This window comes from Mus musculus, chromosome 5 (assembly GCF_000001635.26).
Source record: "Mus musculus strain C57BL/6J chromosome 5, GRCm38.p6 C57BL/6J".
NCBI classification, from domain to species: Eukaryota; Metazoa; Chordata; class Mammalia; order Rodentia; family Muridae; genus Mus; species Mus musculus.
In genome coordinates this window covers 46,129,409-46,148,270 of record NC_000071.6, presented here as the reverse complement: position 1 = coordinate 46,148,270, position 18,862 = coordinate 46,129,409, and positions in this window count along the sequence as shown.

The window sequence follows — 18,862 nt, the reverse complement described above, 5'->3', positions numbered from 1 at the left end:
GACCTCTAAGTATTATAGGTATTGGTTACACTCCAGAACTTTATAAGACCCGATTACTGAAGACACAATACAACATACTGGAATATGAGGACATGGAGCTATCACACTACTGCTAACCTGGAAGATCCATCCCTACTGGCTAGTTTTCATAGAAAAGGAAGGTGGTATGCAAACTACTACCCATCTATGAACACTGCAAGCTACAATGATGAGTGGCCTAGCAACACATGTTCACTGGCTCAATTATGCATGAACATTATGGGAGCAACCAACCACTTTTTGATTAGATTTCAGTCTCATTTCACAATGTGAAAACAAGACCTGGCACAACCATCAGACCAAGGACCAGTGACCAGACAGGTGATAAGACATAGAGGAGAATCTTATAGTATTATTCTCCTAAATGACCAGAGCATTAAACCAACTTCTAATGGTTTGTTATAGATAAGTGCATAGATAAATTCACCACTCAACCCTTGCTGGAGAACACTTCTATTAGTAATAGATTGTGATTAATGAAAACACTCACAACTGGTCAAGGTACTGATTGTAAGAAACTGTAGAACATTTGAACTTATATGAGACATCAGTATCTCACTCTGTCCTTGAAAGGCTCAGAGATCTTTGTAAAAATTGGGCTGAAGGGAGTGAAAGAGCCAAGTGGGACTGATGACTACAAATAGACTGTGTCTTCCAAACACTCCTGGGACGTTGCACACATAAGCCCACTGCAGTTGTGACAGTATTTATCCAACCTCTCCAAGTAGAAGCTAGCCCAAATTGCAACATGAAGAGGGAAGAGGGAAGACAGGCATGAAGTCCTAGCCCTAACTAAGGAGCTACTGGCAATTGATATCTTCTACAAGAGGGGGGGTCTGTTTCCTTTGAAAGTACAGTCCCTGCGAAGTTGACCACATTCCAACAAAAGACTACAAGCAAGAATATATTTGTAGCACAAATTGGACTTCTTGGGTAGAAAGTAAAAGGACACAAAGCTTGGATATAAAGCTTTGAGCTATGGAAGGAGTTGTAGCTAGAAGGGTGGGGATTAAGGGGTAAATATGAACAAAACACATTGTATTAAATTTTCAAAGAACTAATAAGTATTATAAGTAACAAAAAAGAGAGATGTCTTCCCTCATCAGTTAGCATATCCAGATAAGTTCATGCATATATGCCCAGAAGTCCATTCTCCAAGTGATCTAGATGCTAACAAATTGACAGTTAATAATACCAATCATACCTACCAAGATCAAAGAAGGAGCAAAAAGGTCATTGCTGCCTTTTGACTCCAACTGCAGGCCATTCTTCCTGTTAGCTCTACACTATTTCCTACCCAACTTCATAATGTTCTTTACATATACACTCTTCCCTCTTAGTAGTTCATATTTATTATTGTTTTAATTAAATCTTGCTGTTTTATGTTCACATAAATATTATACCAAAATATGTTTCTTTCATAGACCTAATCAAGCATGCTTTTTTGAGGCCATTGATATTGAGAGATATTAGTTAGCAGTATTTGGTGTTTTTTTTTCTTTTATTGAAAATAGATAATTTTCTCACATAATATATCTTGATTATAATTTCCCCTCCCTCTATGCCTCCCTGTTCCCCTCTACCTCCCATCACATCCACATCTACTCTCTTTCAGTCTCTCATTAGATAAAAATAAAGTATACTAAAAAAAAAACATAAATTAACACATTGGAATTGGATAAAACGAGCAGAATGAAAAACACAAGAGATTACACAGAGATCCACTCACTCACACAAAGAATTGACCAAAATATTCATCTCCTCTTTCCCACCATCACACCTGAATTCATTCATACTTGTTTTAAGCACCCCCCCAAAAAAAAAACCAGGAGAAACATTTTTTGTTGAATTGTCAAAACCCATTAGAACATTGATTCTAATTTTAATACAAATATGAAAAATGAATTAATCCTGAGGTGAGTGAATATTTTATTTAAAACCCTCCCTCAGAATGTAGCAACGAAGCCCATCCTTGAAGAAAGACAAGATTCTGATATTTTTGCAAGGCTACCTAGCTATGTTTCTTTTTATGAGAATGAGTGAATTCATGGGAAGGGCTGGGACTTTGAAGTTGGTCGAACAGACTTTGATATCAGCTCAGCCACTGAGTGGCTATTAGCAGTTGCTTTGGCTTCCTGGGTCTTACCTTTGCCATCTGTAAGAGGGTGGTAGGGTGCCTATCTTAGGAAAGAGAGATCACTTAGCATAAGCCAAGCCTAAATCAATGTGTCAGTTTTTTTCAAAGATTACAAGTTGAAATAGATGTATTTCTGTATTTGCAACTACAAAATACATTAGGTTTTTCCAAGCTCTTTAATTGCATGTTCTTATCATGACAGTCTAGTATAGTAGATAAGATAGATAAAAATAAATCTACTTAATATACAGGAACAGCAGAGAGGCAGAAGAATTGAGATGGGCCTTCCTCAGGTCACAGCCTATTGATGACTCAACTAGATTTCAGTTTTCTTGGTGTCTCAGCCTTAGTATCTTCCAGGTCTGCATGACATTGCACTTGAATATACTGGTCTAACTGGATGGACCTCTCTGCTACCAGTAGTCAGATTGTACATGCTTTTGCCCTTTCTTTTATTCATTCACATTAATGTTTTTTTTTAATCTTTGTGCATATATTACCGCCTCTTAATTATTTACTTATATGCAAATATTTAATACAAGTACTGGTGTAACTTTATATTTTTCTACAAAATATTGCTGTTCTTGCAATTCCCTCCAAGAAATTGTGTGTGTGAATGTATATATATATATATATATATATATATACACACACACACACACACATATATATACATATATATACATATATATATATATATATATATATATATATATATATATATATATACATACATTCATACACATGGGCATTTCAGTTTGCTCATATATGAGTGTATATATGACTGTAGGAGTCAGAGGACAACCTCAATGTCACTCCTCACATTCAAACCATCTCTTTTGAAGACAGTGATAGCCTTATAAGCACAAAGAACTAAGTTTAATCCCCAGAACCCACACTTTAAAATGGTATGTGATTGTAATCTAAAGCTGGGAGGCAGAAACAAATAACCCCATGGGGCTCCCTAGCCAATCCTGACTCCTGCTAATCAAGTCTTGTACAAACAAGAAATTCTGCCACAAAACACCTGAAAATGGCATCTGCTGTTCTCCTCTGGCCTCCCCATGCACACACATGAATATATGAATATGCACACATACATCCATAAACACAAAACACTCAGATAGTGTTCAATCTGGATCTGACTTGAAAGCCTCTTTCCTGTGGTCTAGTCTCCATTGTACCGAAACTATGCCCAGGAAGGGCAGCAACTAAACAGTCCTACACAGCTGCAAAAACTACAGGCTCAGCAGCTGTTTTTATATAGTCGTGCATGTAAGTACACATATCTAACTGTAATAAATCAAAGAAAATGAGACTATCAACTTGAGAATGGGAGAGGGGGATGAGAGGGGTTGTAGGGAAGGTACCTGAGATGTATTGGAAAGGGGAAAGTGATGGTTTCATTTCAATTAAAATGTATTTAAAATAAAAAACAATTAAATGATACCAATATTTTCATGCCAATTTTAAATATGGGAAACTGAATCATGAAGAGGTTACATTATTGGCTGAAGGTAGGGTTGTCATCTTAAGTAAGTGGTAGGATGGAAATCTAGACTCCACATCAGTCAAGGATTTTTTTTAAAGTATTCTCTTAACTCCACATAGTCAATGACTCCATTCACAAATATTTGCTGAGACCTTCGAGTTGTTTGTGGCAAGCTGAAGTTTCCAGAGACACAGAAATAACCAAGAAAGACACACTCTCATCTACAATATTCCCTTGAAGGGACAGAAGGAAAATATAAGCAGGAACTAATGAACAAGATCATTCACATGAAGGTAAGAGTTATTAACAAAAAAAAGAATGGGAGTGGATACCAGAAGATGAGGCATGGAGAGGCAAAGGTATGAAAAATATCAAACACATGACAATGGGCTCATAAAAGATATGACATTGGAAGAATAAGGTCTCCAAACAAGAAGTGGTCTGCCATGAGAGACTGGAGGCAAGACCTTCTGGAAAGCCTTGCCCAGAGGACTTGTTAGAAGAACAAAAGAAAAGACAGGGACAGCTAGATGATAATGTAGGAAGCTGTGCTAAAGTTGAAAACTGGAACATCATGACAATTTGGAAATGTAAAAGGCATGAACACAAAACATCTGGCAGATGAGTACAAACACTGCCAACCGTTTGATAATAAAAACTATTGATCAAGCACCTTGTAAGAGAAAAGATTAGCATGAAGATCAATACACCATAGTTATTACTTTTCTCATATTTGGTGGAAGAACAATTTCATTTTCAACATGTTAAATTAATCTATTTTGGTCTATCATATATGTGGGGGCTAAGAAACATGTATACATTCTGGTCATTATTACAATCTTATATAATACAAATGATAATGGCTCAATAATTGTAATGACTTTTTTGTAAACTGAGAATAAGCTTTTCCCATACAAGATATTCTGATTATGGTTTCCCTCTCCCAACTCCTCCTAGATCCTCAACATCCACTACAATTCACACCCCTTCTTTCTCTCTCTCATTAGAATACAGCCATCTAAAATAATGATAATAATAATAATGATAAAAATAAATTAAAACAAGTAAAAATAGGCAAAAACAAACAGAAAAAAAGAGCCAAAGAAAAATCACAAGAAACATATACAGATGCTAAGACACATACACTAACAAACTGTTTCATTACAAAACCAGAAACCATAATGTATAAACACAAGATTAAAAGGTTTTTTTGTAAAGCCCAAACAAAGTATTCTGAGACAAAAGACTTCCACAGATACCACTGAGTTCATTTCATGATGACAATCTACTGCTAAGCATAAGCTTGCCCTTATGTGTAGTTTGCATACTCAGTGAGACTCTGTTGGAAAAAACAAATTTTTCCTTTGCAAGAAGTTCTCAATTGGAGATAGCTTCTTAGTCAGGGATGAAGCATGTGTCTACTTCCATCTCAGGTCTGCAACTGCATCTGGCTTTTACCTGTTTGGGCCATGTGCATACTGCCACAGTTTCTTTGAATTTATAGTTGCATCAGTCCTATTGTGTCGAGTAAATCTTATTTTCTTGGTGTCTTCCACCTGCTCTGGCTCTTCAGTGTCCTGCTCTGCAGAGTTCCTTCAGGACTAAGTGTTCTAAAGTTTCTCATTCTCTGCATGTTGTCCAGTTGTAGGTTTCTGGATTTGTTCCCATCTGTTGCAGAATAAATCTCCGATGATGGCTGAGCAAGACACAGATCTATAGGGATAGTAGAATGTCACTAAGAGTCATTTTATTGCTATGTTCCTTTATCAGAACAGTACTATTTGCTTTGCCCCTAGGTCCATGGCCTATCTAGTCTCAGGTTCTTGGCCACATCAGCAGTGCTGGACATGAGTTCTGTCTTACAGAGTAGGCTTTAAATTTATTCAGATAGCGGTTGGTTACTCCCACAACTTTAGTGCCACTATTATACCAGCATATCTTGCAGGCCACTCACCAATATAGATCACAGGGATAGTAGCTGGGCTGTTATTTACCTTTCTTCTCCAGTAATGGGCAAATTATCTTTCCATACCCTGAAGATACCACTCAATAGAAGTGAAGGCTTTAACTAAGCACCAGCTCAACTTCTCCATGTTCATTGAGTTATGTAGCTATAGTCTGATGAATCATTAATTTGTTAAATTCTTTTGATAAAGGGAGACAAAAGAATAGAATAGCTTTACATTTTAATTTTTTTACATTTAAATTTTTAATTCCTAATCATATGATGGAAGATTTTTTTTAACCTTTAAAAAAATCATAGGGAGACTAACAGTATCAACTAATCCAGACCCCTGGGAGCTCCCTGAGACTAAGCCACCAAACAAAAAGCACACATAGGCTGGTCTGTGGTCCCCAGCACATATGGAGCAGAGGAATGCCTTGTCTGAGCTCAGTGGGAAAGGATGTGCCTAATCCTGTAGAGACTGGATGCACCAGGAAAGGGGAATGCAGGTGGCAGGGGAGGTGGAGTGGGTAGGTGGATGAGGGGGTAGGTGGGTTGGAGGAGCACACTCTCAGAAGCAAAGGGGAAGGGAGATAGGGTGGAGAACTATTAGGGGGACCTGGAAGGGGAGCAACATTTGGAATGTAAATAAATAAAACACTTTTTTAAATCTACCCTTTTAAATTATGCAACTTTTATTTTATTAGATATTTTCATTATTTACATTTCAAATGCTAGCCCAAAAGTTCCCTATCCCCCCCCCCCCCCCCCGCCGCGCGCGCGCGCCCTGCTCCCCTACCCACCCACTCCTATTGCTTGGCCCTGGCTTTCCCCTGTACTGGGGCATATAAAGTTTGCAAGACCTAGGAGCCTCTCTTCCCAATGATGGCTGACTACATATATAGCTAGAGTCACAAGCTCTGGGGATACTGGTTAGTTCATATTATTGTTCCACCTATAGGGTTGCAGACCCCTTCAGCTCCTTGGGTATTTTCTCTAGCTCCTCCATTGGGGGCCCTGTGTTCCATCCTATAGATGACTGTGAGCATCCACTTCTGTATTTGCCAGGCACTGGCATAGCCTCACACGAGACAGCTATATCAGGGTCCCTTCAGTAAAATCTTGCTGGCATATGCAATAGTGTCTGGGTTTGGTGGCTGATTATGGGATGGATCCCCAGGTGGGGTAGTCTCTGAATGGTCCATCCTTTTGTCTTAGCTCCAAACTTTGTCTCTGCAACTCCTTCCATGGGTATTTTGTTCCCTATTCTAAGGAGGGATGAAGTATCCACACGTTGGTCTTCCTTCTTGATTTTCTTGTGTTTTGCAAATTGTGTCTTGGGTATTCTAACTTTCTGGGCTAATATCCACTTATCAGTGAGTGCATATCAAATGACTTCTTTTGTGATTGGGATTCCTCACTAAGGATGATATCCTCCAGATACATCCATTTGCCCAAGAATTTCACAAATTCATTGTTTTTAATAGCTTTGTAGTACTCCATTGTGTAAATGAACCACATTTTCTGTATCCATTCTTCTGTTGAGGGACATCTGGGTTCTTTCCAGCTTCTGGCTATTATAAATAAGGCTGCTATGAACATAGTGGAGCATGTGTTCTTGTTACCAGTTGGGAACTTCTACTGGGTATATGCCCAGGAGAGGTATAGCTGAATCTTCTGGTAGTACTATGTCCAAATTTTAGAATTTGATTTTAGAGTCTTTACAAATTACACTAACAGCCCTACTATAAGACATATCATCACACTCAAAAGAAACCCTGAATCTACATGACAATTAGACTCTAGAGCCACTAATTCATTTCTGTCTACATGGATCTGCTTCTTCGGGAAGTTTTTCCGCAATGAAATTATACAGTTTCTGCCCTTGTACATTAAGCTTCTTTAATGCAGTATGCTGTTTTCAATATTCCCCTACAGCACAGCAGATATCAGCATGCCATGTAGCTTCCTGATTGGCTGATAAGTCACAATTTGCTCATCCACTCATGAGCTGATAGACCTCTACCTTGTTTCTAACTCATAAATATCATACATGGTGCTGTTCATGTGAATATTTCTGTCATTCTTATATACATACCCAGGGTTGGACCTGCTGGGTCAGAAGCTAACTCTGTGCTTTCACCTGCTGGAGGTTTGTCCAAATTGTTTCAAATTGACTGCACAATTGCAAGGTTCCATAGATACGTGCGAAGATCCCATGTGCACAGAACAAATTTTAATAATCCCTTTTTATTGTAGTTTTCTAGGAAGTTGTGATGTGATATCTCATTCTTATTTTGACTTGTATTTACCTAAAAAAACAAATAAGTCCTGTAAGAAATGTTGTCACAGTGTTTAAACAACCATAAACAGGGGCTAAGGTGATAAAATTAGAAATGTAGAGGCACTGTTAGAACTTGCAACAGACTTCATGTGGGGAGTCTGAGGAAGAGAAAGTAGTTTACTATGCGCACATCTGTCCTGGCACTACTACGCTAGCAGACTTGTAGAGAGGCAATGTGAGGCTTCTCTATGAAGAACTGTAGCACGTGCCATTATTAGCGTTCAGCAGTATTTAGTTCCATCCTCTACCTCTGCTGTCATTGCCATATGACTGTCATGTTGAAATCAACAATTAAATTTTCTTTTTTGTCTCATTGTTAGCGATGGTGGGGCTAAAGCATGGTAATGTAACTCACTAGCCAGACAAAAATTGGTCACCATATATCTTACCATGGACTAACATACTAATTCAACCCCTTCTCCTACCTCCTCTCCCCTCCCTTCCCTTCTCCCTTCCCCTCTCCTCCCTTCTCCCTTCCCATCCCCTCCCTTCCCTTCTCCCTTCCCCTCTCCTCCCTTCTCCCTTCTCCCGTCCCCTCCCTTCCCTTCTCCCTTCCCCTCTCCTCCCTTCTCCCTTCCCGTCCCCTTCCCCTCCCCTCTTCCCTTTTCTTCTCTCCTCTCCTCCCCTCCACCTATGACTAACGATAACTGGTGCTCTGGTCAAAATGTGGCAACTTAGCATGAAAAAATAATCAAATGAGTGCAGTTCACTGTACTACTGAGACAACACCCTTACTTGTCATTGTTCCTGACAACCAGAAATTTATGAAAAGAGATATTTGGATGGAGTTGTTTCCAGTAAGTTTGTGATCACCTGACTTCAGTGAGGAAATTAGACCTCCATTCTCTTTCTGGTAACCACAAATATGTTTAGAAGAATAAGCAATTTTTCCTGTAACCATTACTCAGTGTAGAATTCTATTTGCTTGTCTATTGTAGGAACAAGGCTAAACCTGTACTGTTGTTCTACACATGAACTATCCAATAATTTAGAAGACGTTTGGGGCAGTAAGACCATGGCAATGACCTCAAGGCCTCATGCTCACAGCAACAGTAAAAAGGGAATCTATTCTTAGCACAAAACATTTCAAGGTTCAAAGTCTCGCTGATAAGAGCCTTTACTTTTGGAAGCAATCTTTTACAAGTTGCTCAATAGTCTGAAGTTGTTTTAACACACCATATGCATTAGAAGGAAGAGGAGCACTTCCCAGTTTTAATATGTGTATGCAGCCTTTGGAGAGTAACAGTAATTGGGATGAGTGTTGTAGATAAAAGAGTGTGGAAGAGCAGACCATCCAGTCTCCTCTAGCTGCCTCTCTACAGAATACAGGGCAGCTCTGAGCCTATGACATAATGAACTCACCTACGTTTTTACATGTCCATATATCAGCTTGAGAGGGACAAAGGAATCTGTCTACAGAGGATGGGAACTCAGTCTCTCAAAAGGAGCTCAACTGAACATATACAAAAGAGGTTGAGAAATCTAAGGCAGAGAGTTAGAGCTCTTTCTGCTAGCAGTGGAGGGTGAATTTTCAAACGAGATACAGATTTTGGTGATAAGAAAAAAAAGCCAATCCGTTTTACTGAACTATAGAAAGTACTTCCCACCCAAAGATATCACACGCGTCTTTTGGTGTCCCCAAACCTGAATGTGTGAAACAGCAAGCAAGGGTTTCAGCTGTATGTGGAATTAAAATTCTAGTTGACTGGTTTTAAAGTAGAAAAAAATACACCGGATGGTTGAGGGGGACCCATTGTAATAGCAAGGTTGTTTTGTTTTGTTTTGTTTTGTTTTGTTTTGTTTTGTTTTGTTTTGTTTTGTTTTTACAAGTGTTAAGAACCATGGAAATAAGAAACGAGGTTTTGTGTTGCTTCATTTGCCCCAAAACATGCAGATGATGTGTGGAAAGCAAAATATTTTATATAAATCTGAGATCTCTCTGCTGTGACTTCATGTTTAGCCTCTGATGTAACCTGGGGTTTCTTGTTTCATCCTCCATTACTGTGTTGAATTTGTGGCTTTAAATTCTGTAACCAAATGTGTACAATTTTCCTAACATATATCCCTGTGGAATTTTTCCAAATAATAATAGTAATAATAATTTATTCTAAATAAATAACAAACAAAGAGGGTCCAGGTTAAACGAAAGCAGACTGAAAACTAAAATTTATATCTGTAAAGGTATATATATGGAAGCAACCCCTCAAGTTCAGGGCATTTTGGTTTGCATCTGAGGATTTCCACCCCTCTCCACTAAAACAAACCTGGGCTATTCTTTTGCTAAGAGATCCACACTGATTATTAATACAATGCATGGCAACATCTGTGGTTTGCACACTGTTGAACTAAAAAGGCTCTAATGTATTAGAGCAGAGGCCAAGCAACCAGTATCCATGGCAACTTCGTATTTAGTTTCAACCGGCAGTCATGGAGAGTATTCAATCAGATTCTCGTATTTGTCTAAATGGCACCCAATAAATATTTCCCATAGCCAACATTTTTGTCTTGGCTTGGAAACAAAGGAAAATGTGTCCTGGGAGAAGGAGGGGGATGGGAAAGAATTCTCCCAAAAGAACAAATTCCAGGGAAGCTAAAACTAATGTCTCACTTACCAAGTGAACAAGAACTCAGGCAATTGTATTAGGTGTGAATATAAGAATGAAGACAAGGGCAAAAGATGGAACAGGAATCAAAATTCCCCCATTCTGATTTTATCATTAATAGGTGACCTCAGAAAAGACATGAAGTCAGCTTGTGTTTACACTCTAATCGTTGACAATTGTTCACTGAGTGTACATTTGGTTATTATACTGGGTATTTTATATAAACATTGTATCTAATCCCCAGTAAGAGATGAAAAGATAAGAAACATTGTAAGACATCTATTATCACACCTCCTTTTCACACCTAGAGAAACTTCACTGAAGAAAATATGAATAAGTTATCCACCATTACCGATATCTTCTATGGAGAAATAGAATTCAGGTATAAAGCCTGATTTAAAAGTCCTAATGTCTCATACTCTGAAGAAACCAAGTAAAATTACTTGAAAGGGAAAAATCTGTTTTTTGTTTGAATCACTGTTTCCAGGATTATATTTTCTGGTAAATAACTTTCTTTTCTTATTTTTTTTATTAATTGGTTGAGAATTTTATATAATGGATTCTTGTTCCCCAAACTACCCCCTAGCTCTTCCCAGATCCAGTCCCACCTCCTAACCACCTTAGAATTTCAAGTCTTTTCTAATAACCCATGGATTTCAGTTTGTGCTGCACATTTACTCCTAGGGCTTGGCCCACTCACTGAAGCATGGCCAAATTTTACCATCAATTCTGAAACAGTATATCAGTTCAATAGCTTAGTTAAAATTAAATAGCTCTATTTGTCCCTAGAAAATAATTAAATGTATGAATATGCTACATTTGCATGTAATTTGCATTCATTTCATCTAGGCCAATAAAGGGTGAAGACTAGGATAGGCGATCTAGCTAGTGAGATGCTGGAAAACCTGCAAACCTGACCACCCAAAGATCAGCAAGCAGGGGTCTCAGCTGTTGTGGAATTAAAGTTCTAGTTGTCTGGTTTTAAAGTAGAAAAAAATACACCGGATGCTGTTGAGGAGGACCAGTGTAATAGCAAGGTTGTTTTGTTTTGTTTTGTTTTTACAAGTGTTAAGAACCATGGAAATAAGAAACTAGGGTTTTTATTGCTTCATTTGACCCAAAACATGCAGGTGATGTGTGGAAAGCAAGATATTTTATATAAATCTGAGGGATTAGGATAGAAAAGTAGATTAGCAGAGTTGTGTTTCCCCACAGAAGCATCTAAAACCAAATACCCCTCAACTTTTGGGACTCTTTTACTCCTTAATTCAACTACTAATATAATTTTATGGTCTATTAAGTTGCCTTTCCTCTTCAGTACAACACCAAGCATAACTACTAACTACTCGAGTGAGCGTGTGTGTGCAAACACACACACACACACATACACACACACACACACACACACACACACACACACACACACACACAAGCTTTGCCTTATGAAAGCAAAACCTGTCATCTCCAAGATGAGTAACATTTAAGAAACCATATTTAAAGCACAACAAAGGAGAACAAATAAATGTCACCATTGTCTTTCAAACATGGACAAACCCAAGCTTGTTATGTAATGTCCATTTTGAACCTTTTCTCTGAATTAACTCTTGCCTGTCAAATGTGGCTCTCGTGGTTTTATTTGGAGAAGCTTCCTGGATCTCGTCTTCATTAGGGTATATCGTTTGCTTTCGCAACCTGACCCAAACCTGTAAGACTGCTGAGCACTGTGCCAACCTTGCATCTGGGCTAAGATTAATGCTACAGAGAAAACTGAATGGTAATAGATGGAAGGTATTTTTTATTTAGTTGCTCAGATATTCTAGAGCTTGATGGCTCTTTTGTATAATATAGATAGTTGTAAGATTTAGAGAGCACGGGAGCTAAGTTTCAAGACAAGGCAACCATAGAGCTTCCCATGCCATTTACTCTTTCTTAATTTTCATGGGCTTGTGTCCCTGAAGGTGATACCTGGAAGTCATTGATGTATATACATTTTCCAGTTACAATTATCTATGTAGAAGGAAAATTCCTATAGTAGGTGTTCCTACATAAGGAGAAACAGGAACAGAAAACACTAGAGTCCAACCTTCTAACATTTTAACATGGTGCTGTAATCAATAAATGTGTTAGGTCAAAATCATTGCTATCCTGGGATGAAACACATCCCATGTATTGGACATGTCTACTAGAATTGAGTTTAATCTAGTCAATCAGAAAAAGAACAAAACAAGAGCTTGTCAAATGACATAAGAGAGTTTGAGCAGTACTTTCCAAATGCACGTGGATACAAGCAGTACAACCAGTCCCAGGCGTACAAAGGTGACAATAATCTTTTGTGTCACTAGGTAAATACCCTTTTCCTGACATTACTTCAGTTTAATATCTTGAAATGTAATACCTGTGTTTGGCCTATTTTGTAGAAATAATGCAATACCAAAAGTAAAATGTTCCTGTCTTTAGCACTGACTAATCTTGGAAAGCAGTTTGAGAAGACAATCCAGAATTATCTATCTTGATAAATGTAATTTGCATTACAGAAAAGTACCCAGGTCACAAGTACAGTTTAATATACCTTTCATGAGCTGGACACATGTTTCCCGGTACCCAGGTTCCGAAATAATTCAGTTAGGGAGAAATATACACAAAATCCCCCATCTAATCTCCCTTTGAACTTTTCCATGTCTTCTCACAATGCTATCTACAATCCTGATTTCTAGAAAGATGGACTTTTTGCCAACTTTTTACTTTACAAATGGATTTATTATTATATATTGTTTTGTGTTTGTGGGAGGTATCTGACCATTCTTACAGATCCATACGTTGGGCTGATGGCTGAGTAATTTTCCATTGTGAAAATAAAACTCCGGTTCATGTTCCCCTCCCATTCTTGATGGACAATGGGGTAGTCCCCCGAGAAAGTTTGTTGTGAGTAGTATTGTGCTGTGAATAGTCTTGTGTCTGTCTTTTGGTAAGTATGTGTGCATGTTTATTTCTGTTGGACACTTAACCAACTGTTGTTCTTGGAATATGCACAGATCCAGCTGGGAGAGATTGCCAAGCAGCTTTCCAAAGTTCTTGTTATGAAAGTCATCGATAAAATCCTGTGGTCGGGATAGCAAAGGAGAGATTGTAGACCTGTATCTCTGGTATGGAACAGTTCATTGTCGACAAGTAAAATCAATTTCTATTTCTACATCTGGTATCCAGTTATTCCATCTAAGGCACTTAAAACCAATAAGACCGAACAATTGTTCAATGAGTTAAAAAAAAAAAATAGGATAGATTTTGTGGGTGGGCTGGGGGCAATGGAGATGGAATCAGGAAAGATCAGGTTAAAGGAGGTTAAAAGAAAGAATCCTGGGAGAGATGACTGGAATTGAGGGGGCATTTCTTAGGTGAGGTAAAACACAGTGCAATGGAACCACTATGAAATCTATGAAGGTGACATTAGCAAAGACTCCAAGAAATGGGGAGCATCCAGCCTGAACCAGCCATCTTCTCTAACCAGGCAAGGTCTCAAATGGACAGATTAGGATACCAACCCAGCCACAAAACTCAAGCCTATGATATGTCATGCCTGCAGGAAGTGCTGGGACAGGAGCCTATAAGTATCATCAGAGAGACCAGAGAGACTTCATCTAGCAACTGATGGGAGCAGATGCAGAGTTCTACAGTCAAACATTAGGTGGAGCTCAGGGAGTTCCAGGGAAGAAGGCAGAGGAAGGAGAAAAGATGCCAGAGAGATCAAGGCCACCACAAAAACAGGGTCCACATTCAGAATCAACTCACAGGGATTCAAGTGCACACATTGAGATCAGTGACCCTATATGAATCTATCTAGGTTCTCTGCATATATGCTATAGTTGTGTAGCTCAGTGTTCTTGTGGGATTCCCAACAGTGGGAGTGGGCGATATCTCTACCACAAACTCTGCCTTTGAGACTCCTTTCCTCTTACGGTTGCCTCAGCCAACCTTGATGTGGGAATATGTTCCTGGTCTTATTGTAGCTTGTTATACTGTATTTAATTGATACCCCTAGAAGACTATAAAGCCTGCTCTTTTCTAGGTGGGGAAGTGAACTGTGGTGGTTCCTGGGGAACAGGGAGTTAGGAAGAAGAGAGACTAGGCGAGGGGAGGAAGAGGAAACTACAGTCAGGATATAATATATGAGAAAAGACTAAAACAAATTAAATCTTGAACACAAAATGGACAGTTCCTCCAAATTTTTATTACAGAACAATAATCCTTTATTTTAAAGAAGTCCTCTGCAAACTCTTTCTACATAAGACCTATCAAAGCCAAGACACTGTAGAGAAACCTGCTTTGTTATAACAAGACTCTGTAAAACATTTCAATGGCCTATCATCTGTTCCAGATGAGGGCATTCAAGCTAAGATGGAGACAAAACCTTTCTGTGAAATCACATAGTCAAGTATTAACAAGGTAAAGGATGAGAACCTGAGTCTTTCTAATTTCTAGTTTATCCAACTGACCTCTTTGTTGAACCAGATCCAACACTGAGATATTCAAATTCCCATCAAACACAGAGCAGTTTTAACATTTCAGAACTCTTGTGTCCTTTCATGACTCCCTTTGATGATATTTTTCTTAAGTTGCCTGATAGATGTAAGGATGCAAGAATGACTATAAGGAAAATGGACCAACTCCACGTGTGAAGAAGGAGAATCACAAAAGCCTCAGCATTTAGATAATTCAAACAAAATACGGTTATTAAATACTTTAAATTAACACAATGTATTGGTCCCTAATATTTTCTGGAAACAAAGAGATACATTAACATGCAATTGTAGTATATGAGTCTCTTTCCTACCAGGATCAAAACAGGATTGAACTTATGAATCAAATCTAATTTTTTTTAAAACATTAAGGAAATGCAGTTTGAATGTTGTCCAAGAAATTGGATGCAGGTCTGATTTCTGAAGACATATAAATCTTGCACATCAAATATCTCCTTTAAATTTTTGTAAGTACTCCAATAAAGCTGAATCTTAAATTTCTCTAAAGAACATATAGACTTTCAAACAGTCAAAAATGAGGTAGTTGCAAAATATGTTTTTAATTTTAATACTAAAAAATATAAATAAAAATTATGGTTGTTTCATCACAGCCTATAACCTTATCATTTTTCTTACCAGTTACATAGGAGTGCTGGATATATATTTTTTAATTTTTCATAGGATATGATTTATTTTGTATTAGTACTTGAATAGCTGAAGGAGATGGAAGCTCTGTTAAGGCAGTCTTTCCCAAATCCATGACATCAACAGTTCCAGGTAAATCATCTAAATTAAAGACCATTTCCAGGAACTGAAGAGAAAAATGTGGATTAAAGAACACGGTGGTAACTCCAAACTTATTTTAAAATTATTTTTACATTTGACTTTAGTATAAAATATGAAGGCAGAGAAGGAGGAAAAGACAAAAAGCAGAGAAGGAAGAAAGGACTCTAGAGTTATTCCATCAGTCTGTGTATTAGTGAGTGGAAAAGTTGATTCCATCTATCTATGCATGGAAAAGTAGAATCTAGTTTGGTTTCACGGTTTTTGTCAAATGATATTGGCCATTTGTACTAAGAAAAGACATCATGAGGAAATTTGCCCAATATTAAGCAGCCCCATCTCTCAATTAGCTAGAATTTATAAGCATAAATTTTTATGGTGTTAAAACAATTCTTCTCATCTCTGACCTAGCCTTGACATGTATGTAATCAATACCTTCAACATCACTTAGCCAAATTAAAACATTATATTAGATTTAGGTCCCCAGGTAGCTAACATAGGGTTGTTCACATATCAGAAAACTCCAGGTGAGTAAGCCCATGTTAGTAACAGAGGAAAGAGGAAATCCTTCTACCTGACAGGAATGACAAGGCTGAGAACAATAACAGCTCACCGTGAAAGATCTCTATAATACTTCTGTGGTGCAGTCACTGCTTTACCTACCCACACCATAACCTAGCTATGTAAATGTCCAATAGTTTCCACCTTAATCTAAGCAGTATTCAGCCATACAGAAGCTGTGGTCATACCATGTTCTACTGACCTGACTCTCTAGAGTCATCTAGAGGATACTGGCTATATGCTTCTACCCTTGCTAGTTCTAGGCTGAACATGTCAACTTCTTGAAGTCACCCCTGAGTGTTTATTGTTCCCTCTAAAACAAACAAAAACAATTCCATGGGGCATGTGCTATCCCAAGAATTTCACTTAACTTTAAATAAGACTACAACGTAGATATACATATAATTTTCAGGTTATAGAAAAAAACTGTAATGAATAATGAGAAAGAATGAGTTCATTTGTTGATTTGAGGACATTATGAGGAAAGAAAGAAAGAGTGAGGGGAGGAAGGGAGGAACTGATGGAGGAAGGAAACAAGGAAACAAGGAAAGAGTGACCAACTAAATAAGTGAGGAAAGGAGAGATATGGGGGACATCCTTCCTGGTTTAAGTTAGTCATTCTTAAGCAAATCCCATCTTAATTATTCCAACATCATAGCCCTCTTCCCTGGATGCTTTCCATTCTTGAGTGTCATAATAAAATGTCAATATATCAGGTTTGTTGATCAGAGTTATGAGACAGACTCCTCAAATATACCCCTTAGCTTACACATAAAGTTAATGAAAGGTATTGTGTGGCTCGTAGAATTTCTAGGAATCCAAATTGTAAAACTTATGGTATCTAGGGCAGAACAGATAGAACTAGGTAAAGCACACAGAAATAATTCAAGTAACATACAGCATAAGATCCTCCTGGAACCCCATCATGGCAACTACTGCACGTTCTGTACTTCAGACTTGGTGCTAGAAAGAGGTGCTGTAGATGCTCATCTTCCCCACCACACATGTTAGAATATTGGTCTCGATGCCTACTGTCACTTAGTTCTACTTGGTTCTTATTGCCAAGTAAGTAGGTCATTTGTTGGCAGATCCTAGGCCGTGTGGTCACACCTTAACTACAGAGCAGTGAGAATAAGGTTTACAATGGAGGAAAGCAATTGCCAGGTGGATTGGTATATGCACAGGTATAACAGCTGGACTTTCAGTTTTTAGTAGTTATTAAGGAAATGGAGGTAAATGCTGAAAAGACCTATTTGTGGGGGGTTTGCTGACTTCTAAGGCAGGCGGGGGTGGATGAGTGGCAAGGGATCCCAAAATGAGCAGAAAAAGATCCAAAGTGGCTGCTATTTAAGATTGAGTTGAGGTATGTTCATTGTGATTTAAACATTATACAGTGAATATACATATTAGGTACCATGCAGTGCCTCACAGATATGTACAATCTTTATGTTTTCTCATCTGCTAAAAATGATTATATATATGCATATATATGTACATATAATATGTATAAAATCTTAGAGCAGAGGGAACACACCAATCTGAGACCAATCTGAGGAAAGACTAGAATGTGTGGCAGGAGCTATTTCCAGGCAGCGTATCTCTCCTGCTTAGTTGCATTCATGGTCATGCTATAGTTGACCAGCTTGTCTGCTTAAAAATTATTCCAAACCATTCAGAGACAAACGAAGGCAAATTAAGAAAATGAAATATCATGGAGATGTAACTGAGAAAAGTAAAAAACAGCAAATAAGATAGAAAATATTTGAAAAAAATTCACTCACCTTTTTATAATACTCTTGGCATCAGTTATTCATAACAGCTATGATTTTATATCATTCAGAAAAGTTACTACAATAAAATTATGCTGTATATAAAATGTGCTCAGAGAAACACAAAATAAAATCTCATGAGTAGCTGATTAAAATAAACTTCTGATAAGTGGGTATACCCACACACTAGTCATTCAAAGAATTAAATTTATCTAGATACTTTTGGAAAATCGCTATCAAATTAGTTGAACCACTATCCCAACTATGCCCTTTTTAGGCAGGCAAAGTATAAAAAAAATGACCTTGAGTGAGCACACATTCTTGCTGTATTTACTTCATAGTTCATACTCTTAGAAATTATGTGTTGATTTGATGACATTATCTGTCTCATCTTGCCAGAAAGTAAATAAGAATGTTTGGATCCATCTTTGTGTCCCTACCACACAAAACAATTCCAAACTTGTAACTGGTACTTAACAAAGACTAATTCCTAACAGTGTAACTGGAAATGGCTTTCCTTATGTTATTGTCTGGAAGATTACCAGTATGTTTAAGACACTTAGAAGAGCATCTGGCATTTAATAAGACCATAGTAAATGCTAGTTTTTATCATTTAGTTTGTGAAAGTGCTCACAGTCTTTCTTTATAATCCTAGTAATGAATGTTCCTTCCAAA